The 18,025-nt window shown below is 42.1% G+C and overlaps 1 pseudogene across 1 annotated transcript in view; it reads right to left on the reverse strand.

Moving 5' to 3' along the window:
- Window positions 1-18,025, reverse strand: part of LOC110347689 (beta-1,4-galactosyltransferase 1 pseudogene) — a 54,762-nt pseudogene that overhangs the window by 5,329 nt on the left and 31,408 nt on the right. The window contains exons 4-6 of the transcript XR_015449950.1: window positions 13,337-13,692; window positions 439-561; window positions 186-316 (exon numbers count right to left, since the gene is read on the reverse strand). The product of XR_015449950.1 is annotated as a beta-1,4-galactosyltransferase 1 pseudogene (transcript). The remainder of the gene's footprint in view (window positions 1-185; window positions 317-438; window positions 562-13,336; window positions 13,693-18,025) is intronic.

Raw genomic sequence — 18,025 nt, forward strand, 5'->3', positions numbered from 1 at the left:
CAAATCCATGCAGCAGGAAAGGAGAGTGCTGGGCATGGCTGAAAATATTCTACTCTATCAAAGAAAGCAAATCCATGCAGCAGGAAAGGAGAGTGCTAGGCATGACTGAAAATATTCTACTCTATCAAAGAAAGCAAGGGGCTTTTATTGGGGATATTACCTATGTTCACACAGGAAAGACTCACCATTCCACACCATGTGGGCACATTGCTGAGCATGTTCAGTTAGAGGTTCTGTATCACATGTTTAAAAAGTAGCAGATGCGAAAGCTTCCAGGTGTAAAATTCAGGATTGTGAAGAGTAATGTTTAGGACACCTAAAATGAACGGATCAGGGCCTTAGCCATAATGAAGAAAGTTTGAAAATATGTTAATTGTCATTTAAAGGGCAGCATCCTGCCCTCCCTCTTCAAGCCCAGGTAATGGTCCCTAAAAGTACCTGCCTAGTGGCTAACAGGATTATAATCAGGTATCCCTCTCATCTCAGAGACACAAGCCAAGACAAGGTGTGTTGTCCTCTCAGCAATTATTTCAGCTCTTTGTGAAATAAATGAGAGTTACTCTGAAATACAGAGAAAGAGGTAAATTAGATAGCAACACATGTTAACTACTTTAGACATAAGAAAATACACTCATTTTGGGAAGCCAGAAAATATAGAATTATGGAATGTTTCTAAAAATAATCAATCCAGTAAGAAGTAAATGAGACAACAGAGAATACAGAACTGTTTCTAAAGACTACTCTTCCAAACCAAAGCTGACATTACACAAGTGTGAAGGTTTTCCTTCCCACGCCGTTTGCCATCATATAAAGACAGCTCTGGCTACAAAGATGTCCTCAAATGGTTAAGGGGGAAAGTGTCAAGGCCTCTGAGACTCATCAGAAACCAAAATAGCTTCCAGATATCTCTATCCTTGTAGACATCCTAGAAAACCGTCCACAGTCCATCCCTTCATCCTTCATGAAAGCAGCAGGCACCCCCATCACAGGAAGTTGTGTGTTTCCTTTCTGTTTTTTTCTTAAAGGGTTATGTATGGTTTGTTGCAAAGACCCATTAAAAGCGATTTATGCTTCGGTTCTTCATTCTCTAAGGAAAGAAATCTCTCTCATTACTGACAATTAGCTTCCTATTGATTCTGCTATGTGCCTGATCAAGTTTTATTAAGCTGGTTTTAAAAATAAAATAAGATTTTTGAAGACATTTACCAGGGACATGGAAATTCAAAACACAGCAAGAGGCATGGACAGAACACTCAGAAACATTGCAGCCATGCTACTGAGTAGAAAATCCGCAATTTAAAGATAAACAGGCTTTAAATATCATTAGTAATATTTGTATATAAAAACCTTATCAAATACCTCAAAGTCAATAACTCTCAATAAAAGTGTCTATCCTAGTGGGTCTTTCTGCAATTGTTGTTCAGTCCATAAGTGTTTTTATCCTCAGAGTGGAAATGAATACATGGAAGCTAATGTGACATAGCATCTAAATTTAAATGGAATAGATTTACATTTTTAACATTTAGTATTAACTATTCTTCCTACTTTTTGCATTGAAAGGCCAAACATAAGAGCTCTGTGACATTGACTGAATAGATAACAAGAGGAGCAATAATCCATCACACAAAGAATTGAAAATTGGAGCTATTCTTCTTTATTTAGAAAACTATTCTCTTTCTAAGAGAACACCCCACTAAAGTTGCTTTTCAAAAATGATTTATAAAAACATGAAAATTGTACATAATGATTTACCATCTGATGTGCCACTATATATATGCATTTTAAGTCTGGTTAAATATATATATTAAATATATTTATCTATATCTTCAAACATTTATCATTTCCTTATTGTGAAAATGTCTGTAGCCCTTCTTGCTTTGTAATTACATTTTATGCAGTTACTCTACAGTGCAGTAGCACACCAGAGCTTCTTGCTCCCATCAAACCATATCTTAGATCCCTTTAATTAGCCTCCCTCATCTCTCCCTACCCACTACTCTCCCTAGCCTCTAATAACCACCATTCTCTCCTCAAATTCTATGAGATCAACTTTTTTAGATTCCACATGAATGTGATCATTCAGTACTTGTCTTTCTGTGCCTGGCTTATTTTGTTCACCTTAATGATCTCCAGTTCTGCCCTTGTTGTTGCAAATGATGGTATGGTATTGTTTTCATAGCCAGATATTATTCTGCTGTATATATGTGCTGCATATATGAAATGTAACTTCAGAGTTTACTTCTCTTTTCTTGAGTGTCTTTGGTTTTGTGAGAAGCTAGCCAGAGAATATTTTCACAAAGTAATGCAAATTGGTGACAAAAGTAGCAGATAAAGTATACATATGCAAAACTAAAGTGTGAAAACCAAAATGAATTAAGCATCAACTTAGGTGGCTTTGTATTTTATTTCTTCCCTGATTTACCTAGAAGTATTTAGATAATGTAAACTTGGGCATATGGAAGATGAAGGTCACTTTATTTCCTTGCAGTTTTCATGACTTAGTCATAAATCTCTGAGATCCTCTAAAGTAAAAACACCTTCATTCATTGAAGGAATGGCAATAGATGGATGAACCATCATTAGAAGTTAGAAATTACCTAATTACCCATAGCTTTGTATTTACCCTCTAATGCCTAACTACTCCTGAAATTTAAATCATCTTCTGAAGAGAAGTGAAAATTCAAATGATAAGTCAAAAATTTTGTTTCAGAAATGTTGAGAAGCCAAAAGCAGACTGATTGAGGATATAGTTCCTGAATCTGGGATTTCTGGCTTTCAGTCCCAGCTCAATGCCCAGGGATTAATTTCTCTGACTTTAGTATTCTCCTCTGTAAACTGAAAATAATAATCACCTGCTGTCGCACAGAACACCCCGAATCAGCCCGCTGCAGACAGGCAGGTCTGCCTATAACCTACCGAGGTCCCCGTCATGCAGAATTCGCGTTGAATCAGCCTGCTGCACACAGGAAGGTCTGTGCATGCCCTACCGCCCTACCGAGGTCCTGAGTTGCGTGGAAGACACAGAATCACCCCACTGCAGACAAGCAGCCACCTGTTTCCACACTACAAAGATGCAGAGGACACTAGACCACCAGACCAAGGTACTGAGTCCTGCTGTTCCCGGCCCAGAGGTAGGGGCTTCTGAGCCACTGTCCCACTGCTCCTGGTCCAGAGGAAGGGGCTTCCAGGCCAGCATCCCTCCCGCTGCTCCCAGCCCACAGGAAAGGGCTTTTGGGTCACCATCCCTACTGCTGCTCCCGGGCCCGTCCCACCTCACCCAGCTCAGAGGAGATAATCTGTGCAGGTGCTAACAGCCCCCCACCCCAGTTGAAATGAGAAAACACATAAATAAGTCTCAAAACCAGGCTTCCAGATCACCTACAGCAACCCCAAAGGGAAATGAGATGGAACCCTCTGATACTCAACCACCTGGACCCACTGAACTGGCAACAAAAGGGGATCTGGAAAAAATGAAATCAGAAATAATTTCTCAGATAACAAGAGAAACTGTGTCCCTAGTGCAAGACATGATTAATAAATCTAGAGAGGAGCTCAGGAATATGATGGAATCCCAACATAAGAAACAAATGGAATCCATAAAACAGATGCAAATAGATTTCCAGGACATGAAAAACTCCACTGAAAGTCCACACAGCAGAATGAGCCAATGTGAGGACAGAATTTCAGATATAGAAGATAAGATTGCAATTAGTGACCAGGAAAAGAAAAATTGCTTCAAAATTATAAGGGAACATGAGAAATCAATCCAGCAGCTGCTAGATGATGCAAAGAAGAATAACATAAGACTGATTGGGCTCAATGAAGAAACAGGAGAGAGTGCAGATGACATAAAAAATCTCTTCACAGAAATAATGGCAGAAAACTTCCCAAGCAGGGGAAAAGAGCTTGACATACAGATAAGTGAGGCATATAGGACTCCAAATAGCCTTGATCAAAAAAAATCTACACATAGGCATATAATTGTTAAGATTCCAGAAACACAACAGAAGAACAAAGTTCTCCAAGCAGTCAGAGAAAAGAAACAAATCATATACAAAGGAAAGCCCATCAGAATCACAGCAGACTTCTCAACACAAACCATCAAGGCAAGAAGAGCTTGGAGTGACATATTCGAAGCCCTAAAACAAAACAGCCTCCAACCCAGACTGATGGACCCTGCAAAACTATCTTTCAAAATGGATGGAGAAATAAGACACTTTCATAACAAAGAGCACCTTAGGAACTTCATGAATACCAAACCAGCACTCCAAAGAATTTTACACAATAGCCTAGGAACAGACATTGAGGATCACAACCCCAGGAAGCAAAGCAGAATGAACCCATCTGTCATGACAAGAAATTAAATGTAAAGGGGGAGAACACAACAAAAAGAAAAAGTCATGGCAATGACAAGTCAATACATTTCAGTTATAACCATCAACGTTAATGGTCTCAATTCACCAATCAAAAGAAATAGACTGGCAGAATGGGTCAAGAAGCAAAATCCAACAATATGCTGCATACAAGAAACACACTTAATTCAAAAGGAAACTCATAGACTGAAAGTTAAAGGGTGGAAAACAATACTCCATGCAATGGGAACCCCCAAAAAAGCAGGAGTATCTATCCTCTTTGCAGATCAAGTAGATTTCAAACCAACAATGATTAAGAGAGATGAAGAAGGACACTACATCCTTGTAAAGGGAAGAATCCAAGAGGAAGAGATGACAATCATAAATATCTATGCACCAAACACTAGTGCACCCAACTATATAAAACAAATACTAACAGACATGAAAAGTCATGTATGCACTAATACAATTGTAGTGGGGAACCTCAACACCCCACTGTCACAGATAGATCAACTAGACTAAAAATAAGTAATGAAATACTAGAACTCAATCGAACTCTTGAACAAATGAACTTAACAGATGTTTACAGAGTCTTCCACCCCACAAAATCAGAATACACATTCTTCTCAGCTGCACATGGGTCATTCTCCAAAATAGACCACATACTCACACATAGAACATGTTGAAGTAAGTACAAAGGAATTGAAGTTATCCCCTGTACATTATCAGACCATAGTGTGATGAAATTGGAGATCCATAGCAAAAGAAACTCAAAAAATTTCATAAACATGTGGAAATTGAACAACACAGTTCTGAATAACCAATGGGTCACAGAGGAAATTAGCAAAGAAATCAGACAGTTCCTTCAATTAAATGACAATGACAATACAACATATCGGAATCTATGGGACACAATGAAAGCAGTCTTACGAGGGAAATTCATAGCAGTGAATACGCATATTAGGAAAACAGAACAAGCCCAATTAAACAACCTAATGCTGAACCTCAAGCTTCTAGAAAAAGAAGAACAGGACAACCCCAAAGCTCATACAAGGGAGGAAATTATAAAGATCAGAGGAGAAATCAATGCAATGGAGACTAAGAGAATGATACAAAAAAAATCAATGAAGCCAAGAGTTGGTTCTTCAAAAGAATCAACAAAATTGACAAATCTTTAGCCAACCTTGTCAGAAAAAGGAAAGAAAAGGCCCAAATCCATGCAATTAGGAATGAAAAGGGTGAAATTACAACAGACCCAGCAGAAATCCAGATGATCATCAATACCTACTTCCAGAACCTATACGCCAATAAGATGGACAACACAGAAGAAATGGACAGATTCCTAGATACATACGAATTACCAAAGTTGAATGAAGAAGACCTAAAAATTCGGAACAACCCAATATCAACCAATGAAATTGAAAATGTAATGAAAAACTTATCAACTAAGAAAAGCCCAGGCCCTGATGGCTTCACTGCTGAATTCTACAAGACATTTAGAGAGAAACTACTGCCACTACTGTTTAAACTCTTCAATGAAATTGAAAGGGAAGCAATACTCCCAAGTTCATTCCTGGAAGCAAGCATCACCTTGATCCCCAAAGCAGACAAAGACCCAACTGAAAAAGAGAACTATAGGCCAATCTCATTAATGAACATAGATGCAAAAATCCTTAATAAGATACTGGCAAACAGAATGCAGAAGATCATCAAGAAGATCATACACCCTGATCAAATGGGATTCATCCCAGGGATGCAGGGATGGTTCAATATATGAAAATCAATCAATGTAATACACTATATCAATAGAGCCAAGGACAAAAACCATGATTATCTCCATAGACACAGAAAAAGCATTTGACAAAATCCAACATGCATTTATGATAAAAACCCTACAAAAAATTGGAATAGATGGTCTCTACCTCAAACTGATAGAAGCCATCTATGAAAAACCAACAGCCAATATCATACTAAATGGTCAAAAACTGAAATCCTTCACACTCAAATCAGGAACAAGACAAGGATGTCCACTATCACCACTCTTGTTCAATATAGTTCTGGAAACATTAACCACAGCAATTAGACAAGAGAAAGAAATAAAAGGAATAAAGATAGGAAATGAAGAAGTCAAATTGTCATTATTTGCAGATGACATGATACTCTATATAGAAGACCCCAAGAACTCCACCAAAAGTCTTCTACACTTAATAGCCAAATTCAGTCAAGTAGCTGGTTACAAGGTCAACACACAAAAATCAATAGCTTTCCTCTACACCAATGACAGACTCACTGAGAGAGAAACAGGGCAAATAATTCCTTTCACAATAGCATCCAAAAAACTGAAATACCTAGGAATCATCCTAACGAAAGAAATCAAAGACCTCTTCTCTGAAAACTATGGCACTCTGAAAAGAGAGATTGAAGATGATATCAGAAAATGGACAGACATCCCCTGCTCCTGGGTAGGAAAGGTTAATATAGTGAAAATGGCCATACTTCCAAAACTGTTATACAGATTTAATGCAATTCCAATTGAGATCCCAGCAGCATACTTCATAGACCTCGAGAAAACAATCCAAAAATTCATTTGGAGCAAGAAGAGACCCAGAATAGCAAAAGCAATTCTAGGTAACAGAGACATGGCAGGGGGTATCACAATCCCCAACCTACAACTATACTACAAAGCTACTGTGATAAAAACAGCATGGTACTGGCAAAGAAACAGACCTGAGGACCAGTGGAACAGATTAGAAGATGCAGAAACAACGCCAGACACACTCAGCCATCTCATCTTCGACAAAGGAGCCAAACACCCTCACTGGAGGAAAGATAGCCTCTTTAATAAATGGTGCTGGAAAAATTGGGCTTCAACTTGCCAAAGATTAAAACTAGACCTGTATCTCTCACCATGCACTAAACTAAAATCAAAATGGATTAAAGATCTAAATATTAAAATAGAAACTCTGAACCAGTTGGAACAGAGGTTAGGTAGAACCCTTGAAGACACTGGTGTAGGAAAAGATTTTATGAACAAAACCTCAGTTGCCCATGAACTAGCACAATCAACAAATGGGATCTCTTCTTATTAAAAGGCTTCTGCACAGCAAGAGAAACCACCAGCAGTGTGAAGAGACAACCCACAATGTGGGAACAAATCTTCACCTGCTCTTCTTCAGACAAAGGTCTACTATCTAGAATCTATAAAGAACTTAAAAAGATCAGACCTCCCAAATTTAAAGACCCAATCCAAAAATGGGCATCTGAAATGAACAGACATTTCTCAGACAAAGAAGTAGAAATAGCAAATAAATACATGAAAAAATGTTCAACATCACTGGTCATTCAAGAGATGCAAATGAAAACAATGCTGAGATTCCACTTCACTCCAGAAAGAATGGCTGCTATCATGAAATCAGCCAATAACAAATGCTGGTGGGGCTGTTGGGAAAGACGAACCCTGCTCCACTGCTGGTGGGAGTGTAGACTGGTGCAAGCACTGTGGAAATCAGTATGGAGATACCTCAACGAACTAGGACTGGAAGTCCCATTTGACCCCACTATTCCACTGCTGGGGATCTTCCCCAAAGAATTAAAAGAATCATACCACAGTGATATATGTGCACCCATGTTCATAGCAGCGCAGTTTGTAATAGCTAAAACTTGAAAACTGCCCAAATGCCCATCAACTGGAGACTTGATAAAGAAAATGTGTTTTTTTTAATAAAATGGAGTACTACTCAGTCATAAAAAATGAGAAATTAAGACATTTATAGCTAAGTGGATGCACATTGAGGTGATACTCTTAAGTGAAATAAATAGGACACACATGTGTAAATACCGAATACTTTCTCTGGTGTGAGAAACTGAAAGTGTAAATAAGGACTAAATGTATAATAGGTAATGTGAAATAGGAAGAAAAGGGGCAAAGGGGAAGGAAGTGGGAGGGCTAGGGGAAAGGATAGAAGGGAATGGGATTAATATGAGAAAATGGAAAAATAGGAACAAAATCTTTGTAAATAGGGAGGACTGGAGGGGTTGAAGGGAGGGCTGGGCAAGGGTGAAAAATAAGAAACAAGAGAGACTATGTAAAGGTGCAAATTTCCAATGATGAATGTCATTATATTGTATACCTAAAATGTACCAATGATTAGAATGAATAATCAATAATGCAAAATAGGAAGAAAAGGTCCAAAGGCGTAGGGGTAGTGGGAGGGGCAGGGGAAAGGAAAGAAAGGAAAGGAAAAATGATGAGAAATGGAAAAAATGGAAATAAAGTCTTTGTAAATAGGGAAGGGTGGAGGGGGTGAAGGGAGGGCTAGGAATGGGGAAAAAATAAGAACCAAGATGCATTATGTAAAGGTACAATTCCCAATGAGAAATGTAATTATGTTGTATACCTACAATGTACCAATAAAAGAAATTAAAACAAAAAAACCCAAAATAATCACCTACCATAGGCTAGTTTTGTGCAAAGGAAAAAAAAGCAAACAAATCAAGGGCTAAAATATAGTAATCACCTCTATTACTGTAGCTATAATGATTGCTGTTACTGGCCTGAGTCTTATGTGCTACAGAATATGATCTTTGGAGAGTTGTAGGCATATGTCTCTAGTACTTTCTGGCCCCCTGGAACTTAGCCAGCATTCGATGAGAGCCACATGGAAAGACCTTTGGAGGAGATAGGAGGTACCTCACTAGACCACCATAGCTGAGGTCCCAGTCAACAGAACCAAGTGACAGCCAGTGAAGGAGCCATATTGGATCACCCAGAATATTCAAGACCCAGTGTTACTGCAGCTGCAGCCAATATCACATGAAGCAGGAGAATCATCCCTCTAAGCCCAGGATTCCTACAAGATCATGAAAATAACCAAATAAGCCACTAACTTGTGGGGTGGTTTATTATGCAGCAAAATGCATGGAAAGAGCTGAATCCTTCCTGGAATGGGCTTCAGAATTGTCTTGCCAGTGACTCATGAGGTCAGCCCAGCTCCCTTCATAACCAAACTAATTCATTTGAGCAATGACAGACCTTAGGCACAGGGGGTACTGAGAAGTGGGAGAAGCCACAAGAAAAGAGAACTCTGTCTGAACCATCAAGTTATCTGAAATTTTGGTAAGGAAAATGTGAATGTGTGTGCTAAAAATAGCATTTGACAACAAATGGCACAAGGGAAAGCACAACAGGGTTTGACTTGTGTGAGTGAGACAATGTGGACATGCATTATTGGGAATTCAGTGCTGACTTTGAGTCAAAGAGAGCAATGTGGACCCCTGCAGTAGGAACAATTATTTCACTGAATTTCCAGCTGGAGTATATGATTTTGGGGAGGGAATGTCAATGGAACATTTTTTTTTTTTGCATAGAAATGTTTTTACTCTATGACTCAGTACCTTCTTTCCAGAGCTAAAATCATCTAGAAATGAGCTTGAATGACCCAGGAGCTATGGAATGCTAGCAAGGATGATGAGAAATTCATATTATAACATGATGACATGACCTTCACATCTAGGGAGTATAAGACAAGTGGAAAAGAGGATGATTTGGAAATGGAAAAGACAACAAAGCTTGAAATTTGAATGAAGACCGTTAATGCTGGAATCAGGAGGACAAACCAAATAAAAATTTATACAGAAGAAATTCTTAACATCCTTTTTCTCTTCTCTAATTTCAACCACTGAAGTAACAAATACAATTCAACATTCATTTTTAACATTTATATTGAGTCTTTTTAGAGTAAATGTTTTAAAAATTATTCTATTAGTAGTTACAGGCACTTTTATTTTTATTTATTTGGGGGGGGTACTGGGGATCAAACTCTCGGGACCTTGGGCTTGTGAGGCAGGCGGCAGAACCACTGCGCTAAATCCCCAGCACTTCTGTTAGTAGTGAAAAAAGCTCACCATGACTTTTCAGAACTTTTTATGAAAAAGGACTTGAAAGAGCATATCTCTAAGGAAAAAGAACCAATTGACCCTTTCAGCATATGACAAAAGTGATATGATTTCTCAGCAAATACCCTCATCAAAACATCTAGCAAATGGGCTAAAAATGTTGTATAGTATCCTCTGGGCATTTTGGGAAATTTATATGTCTTCATTGATTACTCTGACAGTTGATAAGGCAAAAAACCAATGTTATAATTTATGCATTATACTTATGTGACATTTCTTCCTGATAATAATGTGACACTAAAGCAGAGAGGAGAAATTGCCCTGGGTGGCAGTTAATATGGTGTGTTGTCTATCTTTGTTTCAAAACATTTTTCCAAAATCAGTAGCTCAGTGAAATAAGATTTTGACCAGTGATCAAAGCACAGATAGGCAAGAAATTTCCTGTTGAAAAGCAGTTACACATAGTATTTTATAGTAGAAATATTATGCAGAAGAGAAGATGTACAATCATTTTCAAGATTAGGAGTGAATATGGAGAATTTCTACATATTGACTACACCAAGTTTTCTTCATCACAGAGCCCTGCAAACCACACCTCTGCTCTCAAGCTCGAGGGCTTCCTCTCTGTGGCTGTTAAGTATATTACTAGAAAGATAATGTCTCAGGTTAGCTCATCATGGGCCTGAAAATTCCCCCACCCTCATCTTCCTTTTCTTCTCCCTTTCTCCTCATTCTTCCATGCTTTGTGTTTGGAGAAGGGTGACTTGATTAGTGAGACTTAAACTAAGAGACTCCAGGATCAGACCATGTGGAAAGTAATAACTGGCTGTGGGGTCAGCTTGCGGCCTCTGTTGGTTAGCTTTCCATTACTGTAACAAGTATCTGAGATAAACAACTTGCAAAGAGGAAAGGTTTATTTTGGCTCACAGTTTCAGAGGTTTCCGCCCATGGTCAATCGGCTCTGTGGCTTTGGGCCTGTGGTGAGATAACAAATCATGCAGGGAAGCATATAGTGCAACAAAACAAGGAAGGGCTAGATTCCCAGTATCCCATTCAGGAACATATCCTCAATGGCCTAACTTCCTCCCAGGAGGCCCTGTGTCTTAAAGATTCCACTGTCTCACAATAGTGCCACAGGCTTGCAACTAAGCATTGATCACCTGGGCCAAACACATCCCAGCAATCGCAAGAAGAAAAACGAAGATCCTGTAGTTTTCAGGAATTTTCAACTAGGTCCTTATTATTCATTTCTTAGGTTGTTGGTGTAAATAGAATTGATCAAGAGCTACAATCCGATATTACTAAGAGTTGTTTAGACACAGGTTCCATTTCTATATAAGCAACAGGGCCTTTCAAAACCAACCATTTTAAGAAGTAAAATTTTAGGAACCTGGAAACATTTACCTTTCAAAAGTGCTTTACAGCTTTCCAGGCCTCGTCATACATGAAGGCACTGTGCAATTATCCAGACAATTTTCCGTCCACTTCCGTTCTCTTACCTCCTTCCCAATGCTAGGGCTCAGGGCAAGTGACCCACGCCGCAGAAGCAGAAGGGCTTGCCGGAGGTGGGGAACGGGGAGAGGACAGCCTCCCTAGGGGCGCTCTGCCCTTCCTCAGCCAGGGCCAGGGTCCCTGCTACCCGAGAGGGCGCCTCCCCTCGCTCACACCTGAGTTCACCTGGAAGGCGGGGCGGGGAGCAGGGCACAGGACGGGGTCAGTGCGGCCCTGGATCCGCTCAGCAGCGGCTCCGGCGCCCGGGCCTGGCCCCCTGTTGCTCACACTGCTGGCGACCAATGGCGCCGCCGCTTATCACCCCGGCCCCGCCCCCGGGGAGTGGGAGGGCGGGCGGTCGGCAGGCACCGGAGAGCGAGGATTGAACTTTGCAGCCGACTGGCGGCGGCGGCGGCGAGGTGCCCGGCAGCGCGGCCCCGGTTCCGAGCGGGGAGCCATGGAGTACGGGGCGCAGCGCGGCCCTCACCCTGTGCCTGTGGCTCTGGTTGGCGGCCTCGGGGGGCTGCCTGGCTTCAGGCCCCGGCTTGGTGGCGGCGGCGACCCCACGGCGGCTGGACGAGTCTCTGTCCGCCCGGAGCTTCCAGCGCACGCGCTGCGCCTCCAGGTGCCTCCGCCTGCAGACCACTCGCTTCTCCGCCTTCTTCCAGCACTTCCAGGTACGAGCGCCCTCGCCCTCGCCACCCCCCCCCCCCGCCCCGCCGGGATCCCCTCTGCAGCCCTGGGGCCTCGGCGTGCGCGCGAGGTCCTCCCAGCCTGGGCGGGCGCAAAGTTCTGCCCGGCTTTCCCTCCGCGTGGGTTGCACGATCCGGGCTCCCCAAGCCTCTCTCCTGGGCATCTTCTCCAAATCCCTTCTCCCCGGCGGCCGACGGGACGGGCGGCACTCGCTCTTTCTAGGGGACGCAGACCAGTTTTTCGGATTCCCAGGTGTCTGCGTGGGGCTTGTCACTTTCCCGGGACCGCAGCGCGCGCAACTCGGCGCCAGGGAGGAGGAGTTCCGCCAACTCCGGGCCGCCCGGGACGCTCCCCACCGGCGGCACGGACACTCCCGGGGTCTCCAAGGCGCGCGCGGTGCCCCAGTGTCGCAGGTGCCGGGGTGCCGGACGCCTCGGACGGCTTTGAGCTGTAGCTTTCCTAACCGGCGGGTCTGGGGCTCGCTAGCCACCTCCGGAAGACCCACCCAGGGCCCCGGGGCCGACTTGTGCGCTCTCTCGGGGTGCGCGGTGCGCGTCCCGCTCGCAGCTCCAAGGGTTCCCTTACTAACCACCGGCTCAGAGGACCGGCAGTGGCAGGGGAAGGGTGGGGCTCAGGACGCAGGGGCCAGGCTTGGATGCTCCGGGGAAGAATCCCCGGGGCCAAGGGCTCCCCCAGCCCGAGTAGGTTGTTCCAGCTTGAGGGTGCGGAAGGTGGGGGGGAGAGGGGCGAAGGAGGCTCCTGGAAGTGCACTCCTGGCGCCCTTGGACCTGCACCAAAGCGGGTGGGCGCCCGAGCAGCTCCCGGACTCCGAGGGCGCAAGGCCCTCGAGTCATCCACTTGCGGGCCTCCTCCTCTGCTGCTCGCCTCTCCCCTGAGCTACCCACCTGTTCCAACAGCCCAGCTTCTCGCCCCAGGGAAAATTCTGGAGGCTCCCAGGTGAGGCTGGAACTGGAAGCAGAGCCCTCTGCCTTTACACTGGGTACCCCTCCGGCCGGCCGAGGCCCAGTGGAGTAGAGGGGGCTCAGCAAAGGAGGGGCTCCCGGAATCAGGGATCCGAGCAGCTGGAACCGGCGCTGATCAGTTCTGGAGGGTGCAGTTTCGGGTGTCTGTCCGCAGCCCTCCGGGTGGCCTTCCCCGCCAGTGTGCCAGAGAGCGACCTACGGACGGCTCACAGTTGGGATCTGAAGAGCTGAGGCCCACCGGTGAACTTTGCGAGCCTTTGTTCGGAATCAAACAGTGTCTGTCAGGAGAAAGTAGAAAAGGACACTCAGCCTCTTTCAGGGCCTGCGGGGAAGCGAAACCCGACGCTTACCTCTGTAGCGAGGTAGCAGGACATCGACATCCAGGCAGGCGCCTGTCCCCACACACCTGACTCAAATCCACCGCCTTACCAAAGTCCCTCTCCCCAGAAGATGCCACGCGGGTGTTTGAACAACACCGCAACACAACGCAGAAACCACCAGCCCATCTCCAGAGAGGACAAGGATGTCCCTCCCTCCACCTTTTTATTGTCAGTTGCAGTGATTTACTTGTTTTACAGTTGCAGCGGCTACAGAAGCAGTTTAGATCGAGCCAATTCCCGTGAAAGGCTTTTCTCATGGTCTCTTGGCTTGATTTCTCTTCCCAAGAAAAACTACTGACAGAATACACGTTGCCAGACAATCCCGATTACATTTTAATTAGCTCGGGTGAAACAGGCTGCAAATTACTTAGGACCTAATAACTGCTGGGCTTTTTTCTTGGTTTTGTTTTCTGTAATTACTCGCAAAGCCATTCTTGGAGACTTAACCCTAACCTGGTAGTGCCTATCTGATTTATCTAAATTCCAGGGATTTGGCTTTCTTAAAACTTGAAAAGACAGCAACACGTCCTCCTTATACAGCAAAGCCCCAGGCTTCCCTGGGGCCCTGGCCAGCCCTACCTTGTTGGATAATTGGAAGCCTGGTGGAGGGATCCGCCTCAGGATGTATGAATGGGCGCAAGACTGGGCTGCAGGAAGTCTCAGGAGGAACTATTGGATCAGTCCACTCCCTCCACACAGGGTCCTCCTGCAGGGGACCGAGCAGGTGCTTGCATCCATCTTTACTTGTACAGTTCTAGGCCTCTTTTTAAGATCTTTTTAAGGATGCGAGCAAGTTTGCCTCCATCCAACCTGGATGCCAGCCAGATGTGTGAACTCCCAGGCATGGAAGCAGCCAGGGAGGACCCAATCTATACCCTCCAGGTACACTCAGGGACTCGGGGTCCTAGGCAACACTGACCAGCTATGGTCCACCTGGGATCTAATCATCACCACCTCAGTCCCTTTCTGGTTCCCTGTACTGCCCAGCCCGGCAGCAATTGGAAGGGAGAGCTGTAGGCAGATGTGCACATCTGGACACAGTGGCTGTCACCCTCCAGGGCACCAGGGACTCAGTACTAGAGCCTGCAGGTGAGAGTGATGATGGCAGAGATCTGATTACAGCCCGGAATCCTCCCCCGTGGCAGATGTGTTATGGTGCATCGAACACATGCTATTTTTTTCCTGTGATTGGTTCTGAGCCATTTTGGTAGCATCCCATTAGATGGGAGCAGCTGTACGACAGCCTGGATGCCACCTGCATTCAGGGAGCTGTGTGGTGCCAGCCGGGAAACCTGCCCCAAAGCAGGAGATGTGGTAAGGTGGGTCGAACCCATTCTCTGTATTCCTGTGAGCGGTTCTGGGCCATTTCGGAAGCATTCCATTAGATGGGAGCAGATGTATGGTGGTCCAGATGCCATCTCCTTTACAGTAATGGCGTGGTGCCAGCTCTGAATCCTCCCCCGTGGCTGGAGACATATGTTTTTAAAAGCTGATAAATTATAACTTTAAGTCATTGCTTTATGTGTATTGGCATAAATGTATATATTATGTTATGCCTACCTGTATACTTGTATTTATATATTGTTGAGATGGTACCAGATTACTTCTTTTAAAAAGTACTCAATATCTTAAAAACATAAACCTAAATACCTCTTTGATCACATGACTTTTATAAAATGTTTTTAAAAGGTCAGTATGGTGATGCATTCCTGTAATCCCAGCATGCAGGAGGATGAGAGAGGAAGATTTTAAGGCCACCCTGGGCTACACAGTGAGACCCTGTCTCAAAACAAACAAAGAAAAAGAAGAGTTTTAAAAGATATAACAAAGGTGTCCTCACCTGCTAATGTAAATTTTCACTACATTAGCTAATCAAATTTATATTTGAGGTATTTTAACTTTAGAAAAAGTTTCAGTTGCACAAAAGTTAAAGATATTAATTGCTGGGTGTGGTTGCATAAGCCTGTAATGCCAACACTCAGGAAGCTGAGGCAAGAGCTGTGAGTTTGAGGACACCCTGGGATACATAATCAGTTCAAGGCCATCCTGAATTACACTGTGAAACCCTGTCTCAAAAAAAGAAATTAAAGAGCATAAAAATATAATTGAAATTTTTGAGTTTGTTAGGATCCTAAAAACTCTTAAAAATCAGTCAGTTCAACACTGAGACAATATGAATATACCAATATCTGGGTATTCTTTTATTTTAAATTATTTAGCTTCTCAAACAATGATATATAACAATAGTCAGTATAAAGACCGCTTCTAAATTTGTACCAGGGGTCCTGTTTTTTGATAGACATTAGTTTAAAATGTTAGAGTGTTTTGTTTTTGGTTTTGTTTTTTTTGGTACCAGGGATCAAGCTCGGGACCTTTCGCTTGTGAGGCAGGCACCAGAACCACTGAGCTAAATCCCTGGCCCCCTTTTTTTTTTGAGACAGGGTCTCACTATGTAGTTCAGGCTGGACTTGAACTCACTATGTAGCAGAGGCTGGCCTCAAACTCAAAGCGATCCTCCTGCCTCAGCCTCCCGAGTGCTGGGATGACAGGTGTGCACCACCATTCCTGGCAAAAATGTTAGGGTTTATAACAAAATCTATCCATATTTTCCTAGACATTAGTTTAAAAAGTTAAAATTTGCAGCAAGAATGGCCCTTGAGTCCCTAATAACAAAATGAAAATCATGCTTTTTAATAAATAGCACGTAAAGGCCCAGGTCTAGCTGTTTCTTGCCTCTGTAGTGGTCTGCATGCCAGGACTACAGTAGTTTCAGGACTGGCTTCTTCCAAAATGTTCTCAAGGCTGCTTTCTTAACCAAGAGTGGTTTACGGAGCCTGACAGCTTCTACTTGGTTATTCTACTCAGCATGAGTTAGGTAACAGACCTCTCCTATGGTTTATTAAAGTTAAAAAATGGAAACACTTTTTAAAGTTTCTATTCATTAGATATTATCTAATAAAAGTCTACTGGAAAGCTTTCTTACTAAGTCTATATAAAAAAAAACAGGGAATTTTGTCTTATACACTAATGTGTGTCTAAATAAGCACTGTCCGGCCATGCTGTACTTCTTCCTAATTTCCTGAAAGAGCTGAGTCCACATTTACATAGATATTAATTCACTCAGCTCTAAAATGATTATACAAAAAAATATTTCTCCCTACAGTTCTTGGATCTTTCCAGATTTTCTGAGCTACTCCATTTTCAATGCCCACAATTAATAAAGTTCACTTATGGGTATCCTTGTTTCCCAAAATAGTTTGCTTTTGGTGACATAAAAATGTGATTATAAATAATTCATTGAGGTCAATATGAAGATTCAAGTTCAAAAGCCCCCAAAAAACCTTCAAAATTTTAAATAATAGTCTCTTATAGTGTATGCAAAGGGAATTTTGAGATATTGACAACTTTTACATTTTTTTCTCAACAAAAGTTTGCTTTAAGATTATTACTTGTGTTTGTCATATATTTTATATTTTACATACAATGTAAATGTAGTTTTTAAAAATTAAACAGATAAAAGCTCTAAGTTATTTATAATTAAGTTAAAATACTAAGGATTTGTTAAATATAAATTCATATATTATTTAAAATTTATAAATGATAATATATTTAAATATTACATATATTTCATAGGTTGCTCATATATGTCTCACATATATCACTAACGTAAGCTCAAATATCTAAAAATAGAGTTTTATTAATCTACAGGTCAACTAGTGAAAATGAGCTTAAGAAAATAACTCTCAAAGTGATTGAGGATTATATCTGTTTATCATTTTAAGTTATTTATGTAAGCACAATTTATTTCATATTCTAATAAGTTTTTAAATTCTTAAAAACTCTTTTGATATAGAGTTAATAGCTATGTTACCTCACCTTAATGTGTTTGTTTATGCTGCCTAATGCTAATAGTTTCAAGAGATAGTAAATGGCTTCCTTGCTTCTCTATAAAAACTAAAGTGCTACTAATTTAGTGTCTATGTAGTCTTTGTTTAAATTAAGTATTTAAAATGAGTTTTTATTTTTAAATCTCTGTTTCTACTAAAACTCCTTTTAAGTTGAAAAGCAATGATTTTGGGTGTTTCCAACCTCAAATATGTTATACATGTGTGTTCTTTTTTAGGTATCCAGCGGTTATATCAGTAGATGACAGTTTGAGGCACAAATATGATCTAATAACAATTTTTAAATGCTGGTGATCCATTGGTATAATTTTATAATATAAAAGTTA

The sequence above is a fragment of the Heterocephalus glaber genome, unplaced genomic scaffold (genome assembly GCF_053883595.1).
Source record: "Heterocephalus glaber isolate CG9 unplaced genomic scaffold, H.glaber_assembly_v1.0 deba00000122, whole genome shotgun sequence".
In the NCBI taxonomy this organism is placed as follows: Eukaryota; Metazoa; Chordata; class Mammalia; order Rodentia; family Bathyergidae; genus Heterocephalus; species Heterocephalus glaber.